At 33.7% G+C, this 12,189-nt stretch overlaps 1 non-coding gene across 1 annotated transcript; it reads left to right on the forward strand.

Annotated features, from left to right (window-relative positions):
* Positions 1-11,584: 11,584 nt before the first annotated feature.
* On the forward strand, positions 11,585-11,691 carry LOC139873899 (small nucleolar RNA R71). Its single transcript, XR_011767610.1, has one exon. It is a non-coding gene; the product is annotated as a small nucleolar RNA R71 (small nucleolar RNA).
* The last annotated feature ends 498 nt before the right edge of the window (positions 11,692-12,189 follow it).

The raw sequence follows: 12,189 nt of genomic DNA on the forward strand, positions 1-12,189 counted from the left end.
ATTTTCACAAGTGTCGGTCTTTTGTCCAATCCCCAATTATGGTCCAAAGCCCAATAACCCTGTCTTAATATTTAGTTCAACATCACGATTACTTCGGCTCAAATAAGCATAATAATAACTTAGCTACGAGACATTAATTTAAAAAGGTTGAACATAACTTACAATGATTATTTATCGCGTAGTGTTACAGGGACAGAGTTTTGACTTACAAAACCTTAAAACATTTGCTACAATAACCTTATTATAATTAACTTAAAATTAAAATTATAATTATAAAATATAAATATAAATATAACTGAGAGAGAGTGAGAGGTCAGTTGATGAAGGTGTGTTCAACTCATCGAATTCGTTGGCTATTTATAGAACTTTTCCAAAAACTGTAGCACATGCGATCGCATGGGCTTGAAGAGTAAATGCCATACGATCGCATGGCCGCCCTGGCCCAGCTCACATTGTTTTGTTTTCTTGTTTGCCAATGGTTTATTTAAATATAAATATAATATATATAATTTTATATAATTATATATATATTATATTATATTCTTATGCATAGTTGACTTGAAATTTTAGGTCCGTTGACTCCCGCGTTGATGCTCGGTTTATGTCTCGGTTCCGGATTTTCGGACGTATTTTCATATCCTTAGATATCTTGTACTTTGCGTTCTGCGGCATGTATACTTAGCAATATTTAGACGTTATTGATCAATAAATTGAACCACTTAGATTGTAACTTGTACTTTTTAGCTTTTTGGTCGTTTGCATCTTCAAATCGTCGTCTCTGTCTTCTGCCTTCTTATTTTATTAAATAAACAATTATCACTTGTAAATAGAACAATTGCAACTAAAACCTTGTCTTTCTGGAAGGATAATGTTATGAAATATATGTTCATTTTTAGCATTATCAAATATTCCCACACTTGATCGTTGTTTATCCTCAAGCAATATAGAACTTTAATATAACTTTACTAGAGTCACTTCTTTATTCTTAACACTTTATACATTAGTGATTTTGATACGGCGGTATGAATAATGATAGTAACATTGTGGTTTACAGTCCCACGTGACTATGAAAATTTAGATCCTTTAAGGAAATTGGATCTTTATGAAAATATTTTACCTTTGAAAATTCATGCTAGATTTTACCCTAGACAAGTTGTCCGGAATAACCCTTCACAGGTGTTTGCAAAATGCTTTTGTGGTATTCAGATTTGAAAATTTTAATTCAAAACTTGCGGTTTTGTGTCACCCACTTGCTAACCTTGTTTTAGGAAAGCAACATGTCGAGTATTATTGCTCCGTATATTACCTTTCGGTAAACTACCGTCTGGTTGTAAAGGAAAGTGTTGAACAAGCAATTGTTAAGGCAATGTCTAATGACATGCAGATAATCATGGTCCAAAAATGTGTCGGATGCAATTACTATCCTTTGTAGGAGAAATAGTAAAGATCATCCTATAATTTTTCGGTCTGGCACAAGGTCCTATCTTTGACCATGCTATGCAACCACCGTTCTTACGGTTGACACCCGATTTAGTTCAGGTAACCTAATGAATTCTGATGAATTCTCAGGATTTTACATTCAATGGTAATGAACGCATTGAAAATAGGTTTTCAGAAAACAAATTGGTTTTAATTTTATCAAAATATTTTCTCGTTCAAGCTCGAGTTTAGATATCATCGAATTTCATGAGTTTGTAATTCTCAATCTTTAAGGTCAATCTCAAGGATTGAGTAATATCCTGCTTAAATGCTGATTTTTAATCTTTAAGAAGATTATCCTTTCTGAGGTCTGATTCATTAGTCTTATCAAGATAATTTTCACGGCGCCCTCCCTATTTTACGAGACAGATCCTCTCATGGTTAGGATAAGTCTGACCACATGGCGACCCTGTTTGATGCTGAGGTCCGTGAATTTCCAGCTGATTTTAGATATGACTTTTCTAGATTTTTCGTCAACCTACAGCTGGTCTGGACGACAACTTTTTGACCTAAATCAAGAAGCGCATTTCTTTTTCGGAAGACTTTACTTCCTTTTAATGATGGAATTGATTCATTATGTAGATCCATCTTTCTTTCAAATATATTACTGTAAACCAGGTAAAACTGATTAGTATTGTCCAAAACAAAAGTACCTGCAATAATCTTGTACAAAAATATGTGATATATGTTTTAAATAAATTGGTAAACTCTTCCCACACTTAGCCTTTATTTATTTATTTCTTTGCCTTTTTATTCTCGTTTATTCCATTTTAAATGAATTCAAGCATTTTGAGTTGTTTCTCAATTTATGTCCTTTCTGAGGTAACAATAATTTCAGTATTAACACCTAGTTTTATCATTCATAAATATGTATAAACATGATTTTGAATACATTTAGTTGAAAATTTTTCAAATTTTCATAAAATTTGGCAATTGAACCATAAATTAATGTTTAAACCGAAAGAATTTAATCCCTTCCCACACTTAAGATCTTGCACTTCCCTCAATTGCAAGAAATCAGTAAAAATTTAAATTCATGAGGGTGATTAGCGTAAAAAGATGATTAAGATTTACCAAAGTTTCCAATCATATTGTGGTTTGTTTGAATGATAAATGGTGCACATCATTTGTTCATTCCGACATTTGTTATTTCACATATGTTTTGCGTCTTGTCATCAAAATTAGTAGCTTTTGCTGAACTTAATGCCAGTCTTTGAAATTTCGTTGTTTTACCCTGTTTTGTACATTTGACATACAACTAAAATATTAACATGCAACAATTTGAAATGGGACTGAATATCCCACTTTTAAATTAATAATTCAATATATTAGTGACATAATAATAAAAATTACAGGAATAAAAATATTAAATGTTTAACATAAATAAAAAAATAAAAATGCTAAAAAGATAAGATATCACTAATGGAACAATATCAATCTGGATACGGATTCCAGTTCATGTTGTCGTTCGGGTTCCACTGTTGGTGATAGGTGTCCTGGTAAGCTTGGTTCGGGTCATATATGTTATAGGGTGGTCTCATGTAGTTCTGAAATGGCGGGTAATATGTAGGTTGAGTGTGGATGTAGTTATTCGGCGTCTGGTAGGAAAGATGGCTCATGATCTGGTGCTGATGAACGTTCCATCTATCATGTTGGCGCTGCATGGATGCCTCATATGCATCCTCGGCTCTCCGCTGTACATACTGATTATGCCGATTATCGGCATTTATTTCCAACTCCTCCATACGCTGATAAACATCAATATAACTATCTCTAATGGCATCCCTAATGTCATCCGCTTCCTCCATTTCCTCGTCTGACCCCCTTTCTACTTGTGGTCGGCTGCCCTGATATGGTATTGCCCTATTATGTCTCCTTAACAGTACATGTGCACCATGATATACTAATAAACCTATACTCTCGGACTCTTCAGCAATCGCAGCCATTGGACCCCCTTGATCCTTATCTACCTCTAAGTACTCTCCTATCAGAGTAACAAAAATACCACCCCCGATTATACCACCTTCCTGTATACCTTCTTCCATTTTAGATAAATAATAACCAACGTAGTAGGGGATGTTAACAAAGCCGCTGGGGTCTTGAATGCACTTAAGGTAAAATAGATCATGTAAAGTAATATTTTCCTTATTTTTACCCCGTTGTGTAATCGAGTTCGCTAAAAACCTATGAATCACGCGAAGCTCTGCCCTATCAATATCTAAATAGGGGTGTTTTCCACCCCGCCTAAACACATCAAATTTTGACATTCGCCTCCAAATTGCATTAGCGTCAAAATTTCTATCTACCCTATCACCTTCATAAATCAAAGTTATACAATCAGGGGATAATAAATCAGCGGGGGTGTAAATTTGTAAGACCCTAGCCATGTCCATCATGGACATCCTGTACATCCTACCTCCAATCAGAAATCTAAGAAAACTTCTATCTTCTAACATAGATACATCAGTATTAATTGCTATAGTACTCATCAATTCAAACCACTCCTTATATATAGGCCTACGGGTGGTAAACAAATGTTCCCAGTCATAAAAAATAGAGTTACCATACCTTTGGATTATTAACTGCCTAACTGAGTTAGCTAGGTTGACTTCTTCCAAAGGTCTCCAATCTATCACCCTTGGTACTTCCACATTTTTAGTGCAAAGCTTTTGTTTGTTGTGTTGGTACTTCGGGTAATCTTTCTAGTATCGCTCAAATCTGATATTGGGATGTAATTCATGTTCATGAACAAATAGGTGTACTATTAACTCGTGAGGCTGAAATTCTATGTAGGCAGAAAAGAATTGTGGTTCGGGTTCATGATATGGCAGGTGTTGATCATAATGTTGCTGCTCTTGTTGTGGCTCAGGTTGTGGCTCTGGCTGTGGTTCTTGAGCAGCTTGTCTTGAAGATGATGCACCATCAGTATCTGTATTTCTCTGCAAAACACATTAGACACAAAATTTTGTGCATCCAAATAATGCATTAGTGTTAGCAAAATAACAAATTAAAACAATTACAATAACATGTTTAATCAAAATTAAACCTATACACATTTTCATAAATTTAACAATTTTACACTTTTTCAAATAAGTATATATGAAAATGTATACAATGTTCATAAGCATTCATCTTCTAAAACATGTTAAACTAATTATTACAGCAATTAAACGAGTTTCAAATGGCATTCATATCAAAATAATCAAGTTTATGCATTTTTGACTTAAAAAGTCAACAATCTTGCTCAAAAATCATGTTTAGGATCAAAGTTTGGATCATTTAGCAACCTAAACATGTTACACTACTTAATTTAGCATGAATTCACAACAAAAATCGGTCATAACCCGTTTATATCAAAAAGTCCTAAATTTGCTCAAGAACACTAACCCTAGATTTCTAAAAATTTTGAAGTTTAAGGCTACAAATCATGACAAATAGCATCAATCTAGGCTATACAAGCATAATATGTGAACAATTTAACTATAATTAAGCTAGAAATTATCAATAATTAAATTAGGTAAAAATTGCTACACTATAAGTTCGAAATTAAAGAGTTTACCTTCTTCGTTCCAAATCCGAGAAAAGACATGTTAATAGCGATTTGTAGCAACAAATTTGGAGTAATTTGGTTGAAAAATGAAGATTTTTTTGAGAGGGTTTTGAGTTGGTTCGAGTATGTGTGTGTGTTGTTTGTGAGACAGAGACCAGCGACTGAGAGATTTAATCATGTCCAGCCTTTGGTCACCATACGATCGCATGGATTTTCTGTGCAAACCCCATGCAATCGCATGCGGTGTAATCCTGTATTTTTTTTTTATAAAACCTTAAACTTATAAAAACAAATAAGCGAATTATTCAAAATTTTGTTTTCCTTTTAATTTAGGAAGAGGTAGTTTCGGTACGTTTACCTAGTTCGTCCCTCGACAAAATTTTAAAATTTTTCATTTTAAAGCAATTGTTTTAAAAGCAAAGATTTTTTGTTTTTTTAATTTTATGGCATACTTTATATCGATAATATTAAAAATAATGATAACAAAATTTGTCGCCCCGCCTTCGGGTAAAGCAATTTCGGTTCAAGACCTAGTGTTTAACTTACAACGAATTTTAGAAATCAAATTATTTTTTTACTTAATGAAATAAAGTAAATTTTTTTTTTAAACTCACACAAAACTTAAATATTAAAATGCATATTAATTTCATATAAATATTATTAATATTTATATATATATATATATATATATATATATATATATATATATATATATATATATATATATATATATATATATATATATATATATATATATATATATATATATATTAGTTTTACAAACTTATATTTAAAATAATATAATAATTATATATTAATTTTAAAAATAAGGTAAAAATAAAAAAAAAGCTTTTTGGTCTTTTATCCCACTTTAATCAATCAATATTGACAAAAATATACGTCCCTCTTTTGGGTAACGTAATTTCGGCTATATTACCTAGTTTTACTCTTGATAAATTTGTGAAATATTTTGAATTGATTGATTAAAGATATTTATACCTTATGCATAAATGGTAAATTTCGCAGTGATGAATTAAATTTTTGTCTGATATCAATAATTTCGGTTTATTATACCTAATTTTACCGAATATCAATTTAATGCTTTATAGCGAAAGTTCAGCGTTTAAAAACAAAAGGTTAAAAGCAATAATAAAAAAAATAAAAATAAAAACTGTACAACTTACCCATTAGATGGAATTCTCAGTGACCTGCTCTGGTCGACTCATAGGAGAGTTGTTCGATTTGGTTTTCCGTTGCTACATAACCGTAACCTCGAGTATTCAACAACTTTTCTTCTAAGCATGTGAAAGGTCCTTCTCTGCATAGAGTAACGAACTCAGAATTGGAATATGTCTGATTCGTCAAGCATTTTCCTTTGTGTGACCATTTTCCGCATTTATGACATTTTTCAAGATTTTGTGCTCTTCTTTTTGCTGCGGATAATGATTTTCCTTTACCGAAATGTATCTAATTTAGATCTTTCCTGAGTTCTTTTCTCACTTGGTCACATTTGCCTCTTATGAATGATACTAGTTCACTCGAGAGGGTGTTATTATTACATTTAGTAATCAAACCGTGCAGCAATAGACCATGGTTCAAATCAAAGGAATTCTTCATCTTGTAAAACCAAAAAAGCAAAAAATTCAGAATGGGGGGAGAGGAATAGTTCTTTAGGGTCTACTAGGGAAAGACCAATCCATTCTCGAAAACTACACGAAAACAGAATATCTAACTCTAGACAGCATTATATTATCTTTTAAAACATTTGAATCTCCCCACACTTAGTTAGTTGTGGTGTTAAAATTGTGATTAACTTCATCGTCAACTTCCATCGGACCATCTATGTAACGTTTAACCTTGTGACCATTGACTTTAAATTCAATCATGTTTGAATTTATCAATTCTATTGTTCCGTATGGGAAAACGCTTTTGACTATGAATGGTCCAGACCATCTTGATTTCAATTTTTCAGGAAATAGCTTGAATCTTGAATTGAAAAGAAGAACTCTGTCTCCTTCCTTAAATTCTTTTGAACTTCTGATTCTTTTATCTTGCCATTTCTTTGTTCTTTCCTTATAGATTAACGAATATTCATATGCATCATGTCTTAATTCTTCTAATTCATTTAGTTGACTTAATCGTATGCGTCTAGCTTTATACAAATCAAGATTACATGTCTTCAAAGCCCAAAATGCTTTGTGCTCAATTTCTACTGGAAGGTGACATGCTTTTCCGTAAACGAGTCTAAAAGGTGTGTTTCCAATTGGAGTTTTGTAGGCTGTTCTAAATGCCCAAAGAGCATCCTCCAATTTCATGGACCATTCCTTCGGATTTGATCCTACAGTTTTCTCTAGAATATGTTTTAATGCTCGGTTAGTATTTTCAACTTGTCCACTTGTTTGTGGATGATAAGCGGTTGAGATTTTATGAGTTACTCCATATCTTTTGAGAACTTTCTCAAGTTGATTATTACAAAAATGAGTACCCCGATCACTTATTAAAGCTTTCGGTGTTCCGAAACTTGCAAAAAGACGTTTTAAGAAGTTGACTACAACTCGTGCATCGTTCTTTGGGAGAGCTTATGCTTCCACCCATTTGGATACATAATCAATCGCAACGAGAATGTGAAGATTATTATGAGATTTTGGAAATGGACCCATAAAGTCAATACCCCAAATGTCGAAAACTTCACATACTTTAATGACATTTTGTGGCATTTCATCACGTTGACTTATTTTCCGGTCCTTTGACATGCATCACAGGATTTACGAAGAAGGTGTGCATTTTTGAAAATTGATGGCCAATAAAATCCAGCGTCGTAGACCTTTCTTGATGTGAGTTGAGGCCCATAATGCCCTCCAGTTGGTCCTATGTGACAATGGTTTAAGATTTTTCTAGCTTCATTTCCGAATACACATTGGCGTATTATTCCATCGGGATATATTTTAAACAAATGTGGATCTTCTCAAAAATAGTGTTTTATATCACAAAAAAATTTCTTTCGTTTTTGGTACGACAACCCTTTTTCAAGGAATCCACATACTAAGTAGTTTGCAAAGTCTGCAAACCATGGAATTTCACTATAATCGATTTTCAAGAGATATTCATCAGGAAAGTTATCTTGTATGGTTGATTCATTCAAAACTTCTAATTCATGATTTTCAAGACAAGAAAGATGATCAGCGGCGAGATTTTCTGCTCCTTTTTTATCTCAAAATTGAATATCGAATTCTTGTAAGAGTAAGATCCAACGGATTAATCGTGGTTTGGAATCTTGTTTTGAAAACAGGTATTTAAGAGCAGAATGATCAGTATAGACTACCGTTTTTGCTAGAACGAGAAATGAACGGAATTTGTCAAAAGCAAAGACAATAGCAAGGAGTTCTTTTTCAGTGGTTGTGTAATTCATTTGTGCTCCTTGTAACGTCTTACTAGCGTAATAAATAGGTTGAAATTGTTTTTCAATTCTTTGACCTAAAACGGCTCCCATTGCAAAATCACTTGCATCGCACATGAGTTCAAATGGTAGATTCCAAATTGGAGTTATCATGATCGGCGCATTATTGAGTTTTTCTTTAAGAATATTAAAAGATTTGATGCATTCATCTGAAAAGATGAATGGAGCATCTTTTTCAAGGAGTTTGTTCATAGGAGTGGCAATTTTAGAAAAGTCTTTTATGAAACGTCGGTAAAAACTGGCATGCCCTAGAAAACTCCTAACTCCTCTAACATTGGTAGGATGTGAAAGTTTAGCGATTACATCTACTTCAGCTCTATCCACTTCAATTACTTCCTTTGAAATTTTATGACCAAGAACGATGCCTTCTTTAACCATGAAATGGCATTTCTCCCAATTAAGTACTAGATTTGATTTCTCGCATCTAATAAGCATTCGTTCAAGATTAACTAGACATGTTTCAAAAGTATCACCGAAGACTGAAAAGTCATCCATGAAAACTTCCATGCATTCTTCTATCATGTCATGAAAAATTGCCATTATGCACCTTTGAAAGGTTGCAGGGACGTTGCAAAGTCCAAATGGCATTCGTTTGTAAGCAAAAGTACCATAAGGGCATGTGAATGTGGTTTTCTCTTGGTCCTCGGGTGTTATTGGGATTTGAAAGTATTCGGAGAAACGTCAAGAAAACAATAGTAACTGTTTTTTGCTAACCTTTCCAACATTTGATCAATGAAAGGTAATGGAAAGTAATCTTTTCTGGTGGCGTCATTTAATTTTCTATAAGCAATACAAACACGCCATCCTGTGATGACAGTGATGCCACCCTTTTTAGGTACGCATTGAACTGGGCTTACCCATGGACTATCAGAGATTGGATAAATTAAACCTGCATCGAGCAGTTTAATAAATTCTTTCTTAACAACATCTTGCATATTTGGATTTCGTCTTCGTTGGCATTGCACATATGTTTTATGACCTTCTTCTATAAGGATTTTATGTATGCAATACGAAGGACTTATACCTTTAATGTCATGAATCTTCTATGCAATAGCTGGTTTATGAGCTTTTAGCACAGAAATGAGTTGAGATTTTTCATTTTCCGTGAGAGAAGACGAGATTATTACAGGTAATTCAGATTCACCATGTAAATAAGCGTATTCCAAATGGGTTGGAAGTCTCTTTAACTCTAATGTCGGTGGTTCTTCTATCAATGATTTGTATCAATATTTGTCATCCTCTTTCAGTACTTGAAGTTCTTCGGTTGTTGGTTCGTACTCATTTGCCATGAGTGTAGCTAACATTTCAGCTTCATCAATTGGTTCAGTTCCTTCTCCTAAAGAACATTCTCCTGTTCCTTGTAATTCTGGAAATTCTTGTAACAATTCTGCATGTGAATCTATAGTTTGAATATAATAACATGTATCATCTGCAGATTGCGGTTGTTGCATGGCTCTATCAACGGAAAAGGTAACACTCTCGTCCTCTATAATTAGGGTCAGTTTCTTACCAAACACGTCTATTATTGCTTTAGCCGTGTTCAAGAATGGTCTTCCTAATATAAGAGGAACTTGAGAATCTTCTTCCATGTCCAGAATAACAAAATCTACTAGAAATACTAAAGTACCAACTTTAACTAGCATCTTCTCCATTATCCCTCTAGCACATTTTATTGATCGATCGGCTAGTTGTATGCTTATTCGTGTTAGTTTCAATTCTCCAAGGTCTAGTTTAGTGTATAATGAATATGGTATTAAATTTATACTAGCACCTAAATCTGCTAATGCTTCTATTGAACTAAGACTACCCAGAAAACATGGAATTGTGAAACTTCCTGGATCTGATAATTTTTCAGGTATCTTATTTAACAACACTGCGGAATAATTAGCATTCATTGTAATAGCCGAGAGTTCTTCCATTTTCTTTCTATTTGTGATTAGATCTTTTAGGAATTTAACATATCTTTGCATTCCTGAAATCACATCAATGAAATGAAGGTTTACATTTATTTGTTTAAACATATCCAAAAATTTGGATTGCTCGGCTTCAAGTCTTTCTTTTCTCATTTTACTCGGGTAAGGAAGCTGTGGTTGGTATGGTTTAACATACGGTTTAGCCTTAACTGTGTTATCTTCATTAACCTTTTTAACTACCGGTTCTTTTTCCTTCTCTTGCTCAGGCTGTGGTTCCTGTGTAGTAGGAATAGAGTCATCAGAAATTACAGGCATTTCAGGTGGGTTAAGTGTCATACCACTTCTTGTGGTAATGGCTTTAGCAGTTTCATTTCGGGGGTTAGCATTTGTATCGCTAGGTAAACTCCCTGGTTTTCTTTCACATATTAACCTTGCTAGGTTACTTACTTCTTGTTCCAAATTTTGTATAGAAGCTTGTTGATTTCTAAATGCTTGAGCATTTTGTTCATTAGTTTGTTTCTGAGATGTGAAAAATTGAGTTTGAGATTCAACTAGCTTTGACATCATATCTTCTAAATTTAGCTTTTTATCATCGGTTTGTGGTGGCTTATTTGGAAAAATAGGTCTTTGCTGATTGTAAGTATTATTAGATACTTGTTGATTGCTAGGACCTTGTTGGTTGTTGTATGAAACATTTGAATTTAGGTAACATTTGAATTTAGGTTACAATTCTGATTTTGATTGTAGTTTGGTCTTGACGGTTGATAATTATTCTGATAATTATTTTCCGGCCTTTGGTTTATGTATGAAACATTCTCTCTTTGTTCCATTGTTTGTTCAACACTGAGACAATCTTTTGTCAAATATGGTCCTCCACACTGCTCACAACTAATTCGTACTGAGTGAATATCTTTAGTCATCTTTTCCATTCGTCTCTCGAAAGCATCTAACTTTGCAGAAATGGAATCCAAGTCATGGCTAGATTCGGCTCTAGCCGCTTTAGATGAATGAAAAATATCTTTTTCTTGATTCCACTCATGTGAGTGGGAGGCTATGTTATCAATAAATTTGTGAGCTTCAGTTGCGGTTTTCTTCATAATGGAACCACCAGCTGTTGTGTCGATGTCTTTTCGTGTAGCAACGTCGACACCTTGGTAGAATATTTATACTATTTGATAAGTGTCTAAACCGTGTTGAGGACATCCTCTCAACAACTTTTCGAATCTTGTCCATGCCTCATATAATGTTTCATTTGGCTTTTGCGCGAATGTAACAATTTCTCCTTGAAGTCTCACGGCTTTAGATGCTGGAAAGAATCTTTTATGAAATTTCTCAATTAAAACATCCCATGTATCAATCGCTCCTTCTGGTAACGATTCTAACCAATCTTTGGCTTCTCCCTTTAAAGTCCAGGGAAACAACATGAGATAAATCTGTTCATCCTTAACTTCTCTAATTTTAAATAGAGTACAGATCCTATTAAAGGTTCGAAGATGTTCTTTTGGATCTTCTTTTGGCGTACCACTAAATTGGCATTGATTAGTTACCATGTGTAGGATTTTTCCTTTGATTTCATAATCTGGCGCATTAATGTCTGGTTGAGTAATGGCATGTCCTTGGCCCGTGCATGTGGCTCTCATTCGATCTTCCATACTTTGAGGTTCCGGATTTTCCATGTTTAAATTTTTTGAATCTGAATCACTAGAAGATTCTGATTTAACGGTTTCTTCCTCGATAGCCTCCGGATGAATAATTTGTGGTTCAAGAGGAATGATTAGTCGTTCAGGATC

Source organism: Rutidosis leptorrhynchoides, chromosome 10 (assembly GCF_046630445.1).
Source record: "Rutidosis leptorrhynchoides isolate AG116_Rl617_1_P2 chromosome 10, CSIRO_AGI_Rlap_v1, whole genome shotgun sequence".
Taxonomy (NCBI): Eukaryota; Viridiplantae; Streptophyta; class Magnoliopsida; order Asterales; family Asteraceae; genus Rutidosis; species Rutidosis leptorrhynchoides.